The 16219-nt window shown below is 39.3% G+C and overlaps 1 protein-coding gene across 3 annotated transcripts in view; it reads right to left on the reverse strand.

The window, feature by feature from the left end:
* LOC122327734 (CUGBP Elav-like family member 5) overlaps window positions 1–16219 on the reverse strand; it is a 1183696-nt gene that overhangs the window by 390670 nt on the left and 776807 nt on the right. The window lies entirely within an intron of this gene.

Genomic DNA, 16219 nt, shown 5'->3' on the forward strand with positions numbered 1-16219 from the left:
AACCTTATTGTAAAGTGTTACCGTTTTTTTTTAATGTTTGCAGGTTGGCCCCCATTTGCTTCCATTGTAAGCGCCTCAATTCTTTTTTTGTAAATCAACATCATGCGCTCAAAACGAAGCAAATATTAAAATGCTTTAAAATTGCATTTGGAGTTTTAAATAACGAGGTCCATAAGGAAGATAAAAATCCTGCGCGCTTAAACAGATATGGAAAGCTGTGTGAAATCTCAGACTGCAACGGAACGAATTCTCAAGACCGGTAATACAATAATACCATTTAATTTCTCACCAAGCGTGTTAGTTTGCGAGCATCTCTTTGGGAGCACATTGTGTAAAAAAAGTGAACACATTCTTCACGGCTGTGGCCACTCCAGATAATAATTAGACAGAAGAGCTCAGAAGCCAAATCTTGAGTCCTAAGAGATTTCGGCAGGCTGCCCAAAGCCGACTCCGGGATAAGTACCCAGATAATCCCATAAATCTCCATGCAGTTTCGAAAAATAGGAAGCTTATCACACAGCATAATCTGGTAAGCGTTCCTCGGGTGAGGACCTACACTGCTGCTGGAGAATATGGAGGGAAGGATGAGGCGGTCAAGTTGTGGGCCAAGACCGAGCCTCAAAACGGCTTTAACTCGAGCAGAATAACAGGGTCGTGAGCTCGCATCGGTCATCTGGACAGAACAATTAGTGGCTCAAATATCATTTTCGGTTCACGTTCTTTTCCGATGCCTCCGAAAAACGCTCTTTAATTCCTACCAGCTTCAGGAAGGCAGCACTCGTGCCGCTTCACTTTCAAAAAGATCAAATGAAGACACCATGCATTCAGTCATCTGTACCTCGAACCGCTTGGAGAAAAGAGTTAGTCCAGTTAGTGACCCTATTCATTACACTTGCTGTGGAGACGCCACATTTGCTGTAAAATAAAGCAAAACGTGTGCTTTGTCATTTGAATTATTTACATTTAAAGCAAATCTTGTGCAATACAAATTACTTTTGACATTTGTATTCATGGAGGTCTTAGGATAATACCATATGTTTTAAAATAATGAATAATAATGATATTTAAATACAATCTAGTTGCTGTTATTGGTAAAATCAGTCGAGATATGTGTGTGCATCTATTTAATATGTATATATATATATATATATATATATATATATATATATATATATATATATATTAAGATATCACCTGATCTTACTAACAATGACTAGGCTGGATTTAAATATCATTATTATTTTTATTTATGTTATTTTAATATTTAAATAGTTCACTATTTAATAAACCATTTTAAAATTAAATGAATAAATTATTTTTTAGATACATTTTCATCGTTTAGAGTTTTATCAATACTTTTTAAATAGCCGATTGTTTAATAAAAATGCATTTATTATATTTCTACATAATTATTTTTTTTAAACATTTTATTAGAAAAATGCAGCTGCAAAAAATGCATGCATAGCCGTTTTGAGGCATAATTACAGAAGAAAGGAGTGGGAGCCCAGCCAAGAAACAAGGTTTTTAAGCAATTATCACTCTTACAAAGCCATCTAATTAAATTTTCTTAACCAAATCTTTCTTTTCTTGCATTAATTTGCTTAATTCCCATGAATGGTCCTCGGCATTAAATCCTCTTGCCTTTGACAGCTTTAGGATGTTAATACTCTTGCATATGCGTGCCTTATGCTTATAAGATACAAGCTGTTGAACAGGTTGCAGTTTGCACTCTCTCTCTCTCTCTCTCTCTCTCTCTTTCTTCATTTATACACAGTCATGCAGTAACTATCAGTCTATTTTAATCGCCCTTTGTTGAATCATTTTTGCCAAAAGCATCATTGCTATAAGAATGCAGTGCAAACGCTCCCACAGTTTGACTCGCTGTATCTCCGGTAAAGGGTGTGTTCATTTTCTCATTCGAATAAAAAGCCCGTTCCCTCAACCCCATTAAGCTGTGGAGCAGTGCTTGGTGTGTTGATCTCCTTAATCTAATTAGGTACATGGGAGAGGACGGGAGGGGGCGGAGATTAACGCCGGAGACGTGGGCCTGATTAACGGACAGTGGGGTAAGAAGAGATGAGTCGCGGGGCAAAGGCCGATCAAAACATTCTGGCCTCGGTTTTAGTCCAATTCAGCATTCCAAAGCTGATTTGATCAAACGCCTTTACGGTGCCAAAGCTTTCTGCTACCTGGTGATTAACCGTGCAGCGGCTCAGGGTCAGCATAGTTTGGTTAAGACAGACTTACCCCAGATCATCAGACACCGAAGGCTTCCTATTGTACAGATCTGGACTCTAAAGTGGGTTTTTTTGTTGTTGTTTTTAAGGATACCAAACTTGTGGCAAGCTTTTTCAAATATTGAGCTCGACAAGCTCCGGTCAAAATGACAGCTGTGGTCAAAGTATCGCTGTTTTGGACATTTTAGTTTGAGTGGAGAAAGAAAGGAAGAAACGTGAGAAAAGGGAAAACTATTATAGCTGCTTTATCGTATCTATTCACAATCTAACCGCTAGGTGGTACAATCATCTCACTTACCTTGTTCACCATAGTTTCAATTAAAGAGTGGTCAGGTGTCAGCCATTTCCGTTTAGCTACGCAAAAGTTTTTTATTGCAAAAAGATGTTTGTTGAGGTGTTAATTATTATATGCCTAATTATAAACACACTGGATTTGAGCGCAAAACAGTTTTACAGTTAACTGCACTTTGCTAAGTCTTAAGTCTTGCACATTTTTTCAAGAATTAAAAAAAAAAAAATGGTTAAACCATTTAATCTCAAACCCAATTCTTCTCACCGTGTTACGGTCTTTAACTCAGAGAACAATGCACTTGCTTAACCTGGAGAAACAAACCGCTAACAAACCAATAATGAAACGAATGAAAAAGGCTAATAGCCATAATGTGTATAAAGCAGATGAAGCACCCAGTGACCTTCTGATTCCGTTTTTAACCTTAAAGCAACTCTTTTTGTCCAGCAGGGGGATCCTAAACCAACAAAACCACCGGACAATGAAACAAAGAGGACCGTGGCACGATCTCCCCTCTGCCTCCCTGTCTTCATCTATCTCCGGTGGTTTCCATGGCGACAACTCTTGGTCCTGCCTGCCAGTGATCCTTTTTGACCCCTAAGGGTAACCTCTGGCCTCGGGGGTCATGGCCAGGGTCATGAGGTCAGGAGTGGCCAGAGGGCGATGAAAGCACTTCTGCGATTGGCTCCCTTACCAGCCCACATATTTTCATTTTGAGGCTTGAGCACCTCAGTAAACCGACTAAAAAAAAGGCTACGCCTTCCCTTTTTTCAACGCAAGCACAGACACGCTGCCATAATCTCAATCCAGCATTGTGAGCATCTGATTGTGGCGGATAAATACATCGGGAAACGTAGCATCGATCATATTCCCTCTGCGTGAATGTGTGGGTGTGTGTTTGTGTGAAAGTTCTTGTTAAGAGCTACGCTATCTGCTTTGCATCACCGCGCGGCCTATTCATTTCTTTCACACCTCGTTCTTTATCAGTTGAAGAGAAATGGCAATGAAGTGCTTTTAAAGACGGTAATGCGTCTTCTTCCTCAGTCTCGCACTGAAAGGACTTCATTCCAAGTCGCTGTGCATAATGGCGTCTGCTAAATGGCCGAAACATAATGTAGAACCTGCCGGTCACATGACTACAGCCATCCACGGTCCCGTAATTCATCCTTCGGATGATGGGTCGTCAATATTGATTTATGAGTGTAATGGTCATGGACTGATAGAAGGGTAGGATGGGGGAAGATGAGTTAAGAGAAGATGGAGAGAAAGAGATAGAGGAGGATAAAGGGGGTGCAGAGGTGAAGGTGGACGCGGAGTGCTTGTAGAGCCGGAGAAGGAGGAAAAGGACGCCGCAGGGTGCCTAACAAAGACACCGGGTTCCTGGGAGATGCTTAGTGTTTGATGGAGAAACCTGCTGATATTAAAGAATATGCAAGTTACATTTTGAAATGCAGTGTCCTATTACAGGTGCAATTAATTAGAAAAGTAGGGGTAGAGGAAAGCAGTAGTGCAATTTACATATTGCCCATTAGTATTGTATAGTATTACCGACATATTGCTCTTTTTTGGGTTGAATACTATTTATATATTATCTAAAAAAACCACCCGCTACACTAAATATCAAAGATAACAAAATAAAGAAGTTGAAAGATAATAAACGACATCTTTTGTTCTGGTTCATGTATATACGTATGTATGCACACCTATCTCTCTCTTTCTCGATTACGTTGGAATTTATCACATGGCATAAATTCAGGCTAACTAACAAAGCATTTTAATAGTTATTAGATTACATATTACGCGGTAAAAGAGTGTTATATCTTGCTTTATGGAAAATGTGAGGTGAATTTCTACTGCATGCAAAAGACCTTGAAAGAGCTTTAACCTGACCAACATTTCTACATTCTCATTAACCTACCACGGGTCAAAATATATTTAAAGGAAGCATCCCTCTTAAGCAGGTTAACAACCTCCGGTGAACCCACTGCTATTACATAAGATCTCTGAAGGACTCTTAAAAGGTATTTTAATAGGAGATGTGACCTTTCACCGTCCAGCACTGACACTAAGCTCCTGACCCCACTTACAGACACCAGGGACGCTGCCGTCATTTTAATTCCTTCCTCCTGTTCATTATTCTCTTCATCTCATTAAAAGAGCCATGTTTACTGCTCTTTTAGGTGGTTGTATGTTATCCCACGTTCTTCATATTGAATTGTTTTTATGTACTGTTTTTAACATGTGAATAAACTTTAATATGTATTACGTGCATAGCTTTCTCAGACGTTTTAATAATAATTAAGTAAGGTTGAATTGTTTTAATATCCACGCAGAAGCGTTACTACGAATGTGGAAAGCTGATTCTTAGCAGCATAGAACGGCTAAAAGAATGCTAGCAGTAAAACTATTTGCAGTTGCATTAATGATTTTTGATGATAAATGAAAACAGTACTATAGCAAAAAGCAGTTTGCAGCATCAAGCACATAGCTGGAGACGAGCAACAGCGGAAGACGCACGCATTCGAGCAAACAGCAGCGCCGGATCTTACCTTAAAAATAACAGTCTAAGGGGGTAACCATAGCAACTGTTAGGTATGAAAAAAAAACTAACGACTTGATTATAGATTTAAATATCTCAAATAATATCATAAAATTGTCTTTGAGACTTTTCACTTTATAGCGTGCAGGAAAAAACACTGTTTTGATTTCGACAGAGAAATCTCAAACTTAAATGTTGCCTAAAAACTGATAAACAAAAAAAATAATAATTTAAAAAGACTTAATTGGGCTTTTCATGCATGTTGGAGGTTTTCATTATTTTACAATGTTTAGATCATCGTAATTTTTTAATACATTATACATCAAACCATTTTTGCCTTTCCGTTTGTTGCCATATAGCGTAGATATTTCACAACTCAAGTATTAGGAAATAGACTTACCCCAGGTAAATTTACACCGAAGAGAAATGAAATTATGACTAAATACAACATTATAGGTCTGCCGGCCAAAATGACAACGATTTTGTTTGCTTGCAGTTTTATTGTACATCTATATATTCGTTTAATACAGGGCTGTCCAAACTCGTTCCTGGAGGGCCGGTGTCCTGCAGAGTTTATCTCCAAGTTGCCTCAACACACCTGCAAGGAAGCTTCTAGTATGCCCACTAAGACCTTGATTAGCTGCTTCATGTGCGTTTATTTAAGGTTGGCTACTAAAGTCGAGTTTGGACAGCCCTGATTTAATAGAACAATTATTAGAACATTACCCTTTTATAGTGTTTTTATTTTTAAATAAATGTCTTCTACCTGCATAGATAGATGGCGACCACGTCTGTGAAGAGCTGTTTGGCTTTGTGCAGTAGGAGAAAACAAGGTTAGTGACACCATTACAATTGACAGAGGTTAAGAGATGTCAAGACTCTTGTAGGGGAAAGGAGGACTCTCCAACACCGGGACTAACACCCCACAGGACCTCTTGGCTGATTAGCTGCAGTGTCCTTAACTGAAGAGGCCCATGCAATCACACACACATTTAACGCGAGGACAATACGACATGTCTCGGCACACAAGAGTACTTATGTCAAGACATCGCGATATGACGCTCGACACCTCTGCTTCTTGTTCTTCCTCACTCCGTCGAGAAAGCTGTGACCGTAACAGCCAATGTCCAGTCTCTCACATGAGCAAGCAATACCACAGGGTGTTCAGGTGAAGGTATGGATCTCATACGCTATTACCGGAGGTGTGAGGAGCCCAGTGCTCTTTCATAGGAAGGCCTGGCGCTACAGAAATGGATTTCTCACACTTCAGATAAGTGATGGACATATGGACAACAAGGTGTCAGATCATGTACAGCTCATGTACGAGTGACACAATATGCTTGCATCTAGCAGTTCTCCAAAATACATCTATTATAAAACATTACACGCATATATAAAGTATTTTCATGATCTTGTCACAAAACTCAATACAATACTAACTTGATTCAATATAGTTGATGACGAAAATCAAGATTAAAATCGGAACCGATAGAAATTATTGTTAGGTTAAATGGATAGTAACATTTTTACAGCGTAATTTCTTCAAATAATACGATCTTTCGAGGTATAAACATCATTTGAAAACCCCTAAAACAATACGAGGTATCAGTGCGTCAAATATCATCAGAGATTATGTGGCCTTTACAGATCCATGTAGCCAATTATTCCATAAGGTCAACATCTATGGCCTTCCAGGTCAGAAGCAGGAGCCCAAGACATTATAATGTATGGAGATATCGGTATCTTCGTCTTTTGGCAGAAGTTCAGCAAATCCTGTACTTGCTACATCCTAGAAGCTTCCTCAAACTGAGACTAATGACTGGGTAAGTACCAACCATGGAGGAGAGAAAAGCTTGCAAACAAAACTTTCATATCTGTATCTCCAGGATTTTTGATTTAATGTTCTAATCGATGAGTCCCCCAGGCCAAAACAAAAAGGGAGAGAGATTAAAGACTTGCAAAAGTAGACCCGTAATATTTATCAATCCTTCTTCCTCTGGGCTGTGATGTAGAAAATGCGAGGATGCAGGGAATGGCTGACAGTGATAAAGAGAGGAAGGAACAGATAGGGTTGTTGGGGTGTGCATGATGGTTCTCCACACTTTCGCTCGGTTCCTTCGCTTTCCCTCTCTCGAAAATGTTTTTATTAGCCCTGTCAGGTCGCAATTTGCCTAACTGCAAATACACACAGCAGGCTTAATTAAGAATTTTTGAGCAGGCAGACTGTCAAGTCCGGAAACATTAAGGAGATGAAACCAGGTGTCGTAAAGATAGATGGACACAAAAATGGAAGGATGAGGGACGAAGAGAACAGAAAGAAGGGAGGGGGAGGAGTGCTCGTGGAGTACAACAACGTTGTATTCTTCTGTTGCTCTGGGCGTCCAATTGAGATGGGGAGGAAAACATGGGGACAAACGATTTTTTATGCATTAACAGCCTGGCGGTGGAGAGCAATAACAAGGACGAGATCGCCACTAAAATGTTTGACATCCTGCATTGAGATCAATGCAAGTCCAGCTTTACGCATTAACACGCCGTACACACGTATCACCACACATCCGCCTGCGATACCGGCCCAGATAACGTAGCCTGCACCCCAAACACCGCAAAGTGCAGGCCAGTCAGCCCGAAGGATGGATCAATTGGAACTTCCTATCAAATGCCGAGATAAACGTGTGATGATAATAGCTGTAATTTTGTATTTCATGCGAGTTAATTGGGGAGGTGGACATTATGTTGAAGAACTGTTTTTGTCCAAAATGATAGTTTGTGGGGTCTAAGACAACATTGGACCCTATTGATCCTACTGTAAGAAGAAAAAAAAACACTAAGACATTTTTCAAAATATTGTCTTTTGTGTTATACGGTTACATAATGTTATACAGGTTGGAAATGGCATGGGTTAGTGAATTAATTAATGGGTCAATTGGCTCTTTAAATGAAAGAATGAATAAAAACAGGGATTCGAGTTTTGGATTTCTGAGCAAAAATGCATTTTTAATTGGTAAACTTTGACATAGCGGCTGATCAGTCAGTGATTAAAGTTCACGTGATGTTTAAGGAGGCGAACTATGCCCTGTGAGTCAGTCAATCCCACAATGCACCAGAACTGTTTCAAAACAGGCAAGTGCGAGGAGACAAACAAGATCACCTGCTTCCAGTAGAAGCATTCATCTTCTAAACAGAAGATTTCAAAAACCTGTATTTCACAGTCAGCCCCCACCACCTCTCTCTTTCTTCCTAGTTCGCTTTCTCTCAATTCCCCCAACTCCATCCAATGAAAATCAATAACCTATTGATCAGTTCCCTCCATTTCCATTATGCCCCGACGACAAAAGAGACTGCGATTGTTGCGGCAAAATTATATGCTTTTCATCCATTTTGCAAATGACTAACTTGCAAAATTCATAGTGTACTTGAATGGGATTGTCTGGTAAAAGTTAAGCACATGTCAAATCACTCCAAGGAATTGAGGACGTGTTGAGAAGCAAAGCTGATGAAGATGATTGTGTGGTGTCTGGCGATTCAAGGATTTTATTAAAAATGGAAAAAACACGGTATTTGAACCCGTTTTCTGCTTTAATGTTGGCACCCCCGGCCCCTTCCTTACCCCCATAAAACGCATCCAAAGACTCACTCACTCACACACACACACACACACACACACCATAGACAATGCTACAGGCAAAATCAATATTTCGAGAAAGAAAGGGAATATTTTTAGCCGTGTTTGATACAAAATGTTTGGATAAATCATGACTGTGGTAAACGAAGGGAATCTGAAGTGGAAAAAATAAAGGATGCAAAACAAAGAGGCAGAGAGCATCTGGATAGAAGATCCCTAGAATAGAAACTGGAGATTTCTGCGGGTCAGCATCGAGGGTCAGTGGGACATTATGCAGGACGCAGCTCTATTATGCACAATATGTACAGACCTTAGTAAGGGTAGACGGCCTGTTTAAATGAATGCCAGTGAGAACAAGGCTAAACGAAATGCTCAAAATATATCAAATGCCAAAAAACTGAAAATATTACACCAACTAAATAGGCCAGGAATAGAAATTATAGGGGTTTATGAGCAATGCTAAGTTTATAGCTATAAATTTATTAGGCTTAAATGCCATTAATTACTCACCCTCATGTCGTTTCAAACCTGTAATATCTTTTTGATATTTTCAAGCGCCTTCTGAACCTCCATAGACAGCAACACAACTACCATGTTAAAGGTCCAGAAACGTAAAAATAATCCCTGTGACATCAGGGGATCAACTGTGATTATATGAAGCTACAAGAATACTTTTCGTGTGCGAAAGAACATTGACGACTGTTCAACCAATTCTTTTCTTCAATAGTCTTCACCACACATTCACAAGAGTGCTGCATGTGTGTGGAGCTGCACTCCAAGAAAATGATTACCCATCATTGTTCAGTGTTCAACATTTTTCATTTAACACCATTATGTTAGGTTTCCCATTTATAAAACTTTATATTTTCATTTTGAAATAACATGTCGCTCAAAAGTAATATTTGACCATGTAAATTACATGAATCCAACACAATTCTTTACAGCTATTTTATTTAATTAATTTGAGATGATTTCGCTTGTGCAACTAGGAAGTGTATTTCCCTTCCTCATCATTGGGAGAGTGCATGTTGAAATAAAATGTTATTTTAGGAATTTTGATTAAGACGGTCCAATTGGGAGACATATTTAATCCTCTTTTATGTTTGTATTTGAAGGAGTTTCTGGTATGTTAGAGTTTTAGGTGGTTAACGTCGGGGTAAAGTGTAGAGCGTCTGGGCTGAGGATCTGCTAACATGACTTAATATAAAAAAAATTAAATAAATAAAATAAAACAAAAATGCTTTGACATGGATGTAACAAAACCCTTAAAGCTATGCCAAAGAGAAAATGTTGAATGTATTTACTGAATAAACTCATCGATGAAAGTGGATTATTTATTTTGGTTGAAGGTTACAATATACATTTTTAGAATAACTGGACTTAATTAATAGATTAAATCGAAGTGAAGAATGTCAAGTTGACTTAACCAAATGAACAGAACGTAAAGCAAAACCAATACGATTACTTAAATGCAACCTAACCTACATGGAATCTGTTGATACAAAAAAGTTAAGTTAGGCCAACATATAATCTTTTTTTTTTTTTTTTGGAGTGTGGAGATGCAGGAGCCACGTTCCGACACAGATGTAGCTCTTTTGGTCGAAGCACTGATATCACGTATTTTAACAACTTCACCAGTTCTTCCTTGCCTTAAACGTGATGCTTGCATTGCTTTCTGCAGGATCAGATTTTTCTGACTTGCAGATGTTGCTTGTAGCGAGAAGTGTTCAGGGCATTAAGTCCATACAACTCACCTGCCAATGCCAATTTGATTGACTCCATCCGACGCCGAGCGCTGTCAGTCAGCGTTCAGTCCACCTCCTATTGGCCGAGGAGGTCCGCTGATCCAATGACACCTGCTCTGATTGGACAAACGCACGGAGGGGGTGAGGACATTGATTTATCTGTGGTATTAGGAGATCAATTAATCCCCATTGTGTGTGCCAGCACAGATAGAAACCAGTGTCTTATTGCTTATGGCTTGTTTCTGCACGGCGAAGATAAGGATCCCCCGTCGCTTCCCGACTCAAACTCAACTAGCTATTTCAGTGCCGGCAACATGTAGACTTATCAAAACAGACGCACATAATAAGACAGACGGAAAGAAAGAAGGGAAGAAAGAAGGACAAACAGCAGCTTGGGAGGGGGGTGCTGATTCCTACTTTTCAGTTTAAATAAAGATTGGCGCTGGATAAGGGCCATTAATGGAGGAATCAGACAGGCCTTGCTATGTAGGACAAGAGCTGACTGCAGGGAGGTGAGTGGAAGGATCGATACACAGTCGATACACTCAACACTGCTCTGTGCAGACACACACTGCGGGGTGCGAGCGCGCGTGCGTGTGTGTGGCTTGGGGGGCATCCGCTCGGATCCGTTCAACCGGGTCGTGAAATGCGAATTGCGGGTTTTCAAAAAAGCCGGGACCCGTTCGCGGCAGGCAGGGACGAACAGTTTGGAGGTCGCTCGGAAAATGGCGGCGCTGGATGTTTTCAGGTGTGAACGGCGCGACGGACGCCTGTCCGCAAAACGACGCTTTTAAAAAATAAATAAAAAATTGCGGTATGATTTCGGCCGCGATCGCCCGCTCCCTCTCTCTTTCTGTGGGTCACTCTCTCCTTTCCCCCTCGCTCTCACCGGAATTGATCGAGTATGCCTTTTCAATCCATCTCTCCTTCGCCTGTCGCCTAGCAACCGGTGCTTTCTCGGCTGTGGAGGCTGGGAATGTGTTTTTTTTTTCTTCTTCTTCTTCTTCTTCCCTCTCTATTTCTCTCCCGGTCCAAAGCTGGAGGTGCGCGCATACACACACGTACGCAGATATCGATGACTAAATTCGCCGCTCTACCAGGAGTTATTACACGCTATAAATGAAAACAATTTGCGACACGTACAGTGTGTTGACTTTGCATAACGGCGCGATGCTGAATGGGATTATTTCAAGACCGCAAAACTATATGATATTTCTTTTTGTTCACATAAAAAGCTTCAAAATTCAATTTAGCCTCTTTTTTTTTTAAATTGTGAAATAGTTTAAGCAAGCTTCCGAAATTATCTAAACACAGGTGTGTGAAAATTGCAAAGTCTAATATCTATAAAATAATCTAATCTAATACTAGATATGAGAACAATAAATAATACTAATAATAATAATAAAGATCAGGTTTCAATAAATTGCAATGAAAACTATTAGGATCGATAACCGAATAATTGATTAATTGCGTCGTGTGTTTTTCTCTGTTGATATTATTATTACTACAGCGTAAATACTAAAACAAGGGGAAAATCAGAAAACCGAGGTGTCTGACACAAACACTGCTGACATTTACTCAATATGAGCTATACGACCTTTTAGTGAAATTAGACGAAGCGCATATAAAGAGTATATTTTTGCCTTTCGTGGATTTAGTCGCAAAGGTCTATAAGCGTCTGCACAAAAGGGAAACTGGAAAGAAGGAAAGTTTGATATTTAAAAAAGTTACCGGGAATGAAATACCGGGCTAAATATGAATTATGAGCGGGACGTGTCGCGCGATGATCTGCTCTTTTTGTCGCAGCGTTTCGCGTGTAGGATACGACAACGTGCATGGACGCTATATTCATTCGGAAAAATAAGAGGTCAGATAAAAAAAAAAGGAAAGTATGTGACATCTGTGAAACAGGCTACAATAATCGATATAATCGATCGCATTTAAAGGGTGACGCCGGCTATCCGTAGGACTGAGGAGGCAGAGACGGTTCTGGGTGTTTGGAGAAATGCGGCCTTTTATTCGGTGTGCGTTAATACAAATAAGAGACGCACGATAAACAGCAGCCTGTGGCTAAACACGGTGGGGAAAGGACATATGAAGCTCGAAAATAAAACCGTGACAGCTGTAGTAGGTGTCTGTTAATATCTGAAGTATCAAATGAGCACTAATTGGGGGTTAAGCGAGATTTTATACGAGAAATAGCAAAAGTCTCATAATGTATTAATTAGTTCTCTTTTTGATCAGCGTTAGGCCCACAACTGTATTTTTAGATACTGACATTTATGAAACAGCAACAATATATATATATATATATATATATATATATATATATATATATATATATATATATATATATATTAGCCTGCAAAAAAATATTACAGAACGCGCATTTTTAGCGGATCAAATTATGTCCTGATTTTTTTTTTTTTTTTTTTAATAAATCGTTTTAAATGCCGCGTTTGGGCTTTTTCTCGTGGAAAGCTTCACACGGGTCCCTGAGATTTCTGCCATACCAATCGATCAGAATGCGGATATATCGATCAGGGACCCGAGCCATAGATCACATGCTCTCTTTCGCCGAGCGCTTTTAAACACCCGCGTCTCTAAACACACGAGCTCCGGCTCTTATAAGACTTTCACCGCAGAGTTTAAGAACTAATCGCCCGACTAAAAGGGCTTCACGGAATTAATTTGTTTAACGTTCGAAAGTTCGTTTATAATTCTTTAAAAAAACACGTTTTGGTGTTTTGAAGACAACGGAAGTGAGAACTTTAATATAAACACTTCCTAACCACATTTCACAAAAAATGCAAAAGTAATAATCCATGCATATATATATATATTTTTTTTTTTGCAGTGTGAACATATTTTTCTTCATTTAAAACCACGTATTCGATATATTGAACTTATAATGAACTATAACGCCTATATATATGAAATTACCTGCACGCTGTTGAGGTTATTGCTCAACAATTATTAAGCTTATTGTTGCTTTGGCAATAAATAAAACTTTCTGAGTTGCTGCAAGAAATTACGATCTTCCACAGAGCTTGTTTGTAATTTAAGTTAAAAAAATGTTCTCCTTTTTGCTCCACTTTTTTTTATTTAAGCGTTTCCTTAACAATTAGACTGCAACAGACTACGAAAAATAAAGCGTTAAGGCGGAAAGGGGCGTTGCGGATTCAAATCTTAAAGACATTATTGTCCGAAAAGAAAATAAATTTCGAGTCTCACCTAACTCCATTCCGCAATGGTCAGTTTCAACAGGACTGCTTGACTTCTGCCAATAAACCGATTCAAGTAAATTTACTTTAGGGTGTGATCGATCAGCCAAGTGATACTACTAATGCAGTCAAGCAAATTTGAGTCTATCTTTGTCACAGTTTGTGATAGAAACTGATCAAACCCATTGAAAGAATGCCCGGACCTTCACTAAAGAGCCCTTTTTTTTATCAGCACACTTTTAAATGAACAGCTTCCCAAGCGCGATAGTCTACTTAAGGAAATGAACGAATCAAATTATTAGATATGTAATTAATAGCCTGCGTTTAAAGAAAAAGTATTGAAAAAAAAAATTCAAAAGTTAAAAGGTTTGTTAACGTTTCGGTCGCATCCTGCTTTATTTGTTAATGTGCCTTTTGAAGATTTCGGGGCAATTCGTTCCCAAAAATATTGATTATTGATTAAAAAAAAACAAAAATCACAGTCGTTTGTCATTACGGCCGAGACGACAAACTGTCAAGATTATTTCTGACAATACCCCTATAAATCTAAATGGCTATTTTACGATTAAAATACACAGATGCATCGTTATAATGCACACTTATTAAGCGATTGTGTTTGTCGACTCACGCTCTTAGAAATGCAAAAATAAAACACGGGGTCTCTGTGGCTTTCCTGGTCTCTATTTGGATATCGACAGCTTTAATATTTCATACTACGCGAGCCACAGGGTACGTCTAGCTCATTTGAATATTCGAGCGAAAATTAAATCAGGGTCTGCTCTCTAATACTTTATGCGGCGAGTACAATGCCGCGTTAGAGGCTGCTAGACGCTATTCGGGGAATCAAAACGCCGTTATTACAGAGCGGCGCAAAACTTTACCCCCCTGAAGAGTTCAGTTCGTGTCGGGTGGATTTTAAGTATGCGGTACGAACAACCTCTCGACCCACGCAGGCCCACACAAACAATTACAATTAGAAAATCAGCATCGAAAGTGTCGTTTTAAAACAAAGGCAAGTCTGCTGCTGGGCGCACATTTGGTGAAAATAACGTTTAAGCCATTTTCTGAACTCCATAATATTTATACGGGGGAAAAACATTCGCATCAAATTATCAAAAAAAAGCACAATCTCGCTTGCCATGCGTTTAAACTTATGAACCGCTGCCATTCTTTTCTACCCTTATAATGCGTCGCCTTTTTTACTTTGGCCAATGACTTAAATGTATCGACAGGTGGGAGGTGTATTTGTCAGCATCGTAAATGCAACGATATGCAGAAAAGTTATCATAAAGCTCACTGTATGACGCCTCGTCGGCTGTTAGCGTTCATCTCGACAATCAACCGCATTCAATTATCCTGTCATAGCGAAGCATGGCTTTGTAAATAGCGAGGAACGAATCAATGCAATAATCAATTGTGGTTGCGTCCAGATATATGAGCCAGAAATATCTGAACCCTTTTTTGGGGGGGCCCGTCGCTGACCCTTCAGTTCATTTAGAAACTAATATAAGCCTCCTAAAACTGTACATTGAGTTAAGCGTCACGTTGCATGTGGCTAAAACCAACTAGTTACTTCCCGACTACCTGAGATCTACACGAACTCGCGTTTTAGGCGCATGGCGATAGAAATAATGGTAGCACCGCGAGGAAAAAATCTGCAGCAAACAGATTTGCGAGCGGCCTAATTTATTTTCAATAACACTGATTGCAAGGATCAATGGGAAAACAGCAATCCCAAAGGACGAGGCTGTTTTTTTTTTAATGTCGTGGTCCTGTTCGTCTTTTTTAATAAAATGATCATTATCAAATTATCATATCTGGATAGGCTGAACGGTGAAGTTAAGCTAATAAAGGTGGTTTATTCAGCCGTATTGTTCCTTTTATTGCACACACGAAGATAACTGCTTTGCTGTTCCTCGTGCAGTGAAATCTGACCTAAAACAAAGTCTTTTTCTGCATGTAAATGTATCGATGCTTTTCTTCCGCTTTATTTATTGACGGCAATAAATAAAGTCAGATAAATGAGCGGGCCTATGATCGTCGGTGACGATTGAGATTCACCCTTCGCGAGTGCCTTCTTAGAGAAAACAAATATATTACATTTATTGCCCACCCCGTTCTAAATGATCAATGTATTGATCGACGACTGAGTGCATTAATAATAAGCGTGAACCGGAAGTGATCGTGGGGATAAACAATAACAAATAAGCGTTGTCGGTAGGAATTTAATCAGATTTATTTGAACTGTTATCTTATAAAAAAACCTATTATCCTATATCTATTATCTTATAACGTTTTAAAAACAAAGGATGTACGTATTTGCAAAACATATTTGTGCAACGGGCCTGCTAATAGAGCTGAAATTTGAAGACTGGCGAATCACAAAGCTAGGCCCGCATGCGGCAGCTAAGTAAAATGTAGTAGCCCCTGCATATGCATGTTATCCTTATCGTAAATAATACAAAATATCTCTTCAAAACTCGTCTAATGAAATTGCACGCAGCCTAAAAAGCGTGCATCCGAAGTTTGACTTCCCTCCCCAGCACTTCACTTTCTTTCT

This window comes from Puntigrus tetrazona, chromosome 22 (genome assembly GCF_018831695.1).
Source record: "Puntigrus tetrazona isolate hp1 chromosome 22, ASM1883169v1, whole genome shotgun sequence".
Classification (NCBI taxonomy): domain Eukaryota; kingdom Metazoa; phylum Chordata; class Actinopteri; order Cypriniformes; family Cyprinidae; genus Puntigrus; species Puntigrus tetrazona.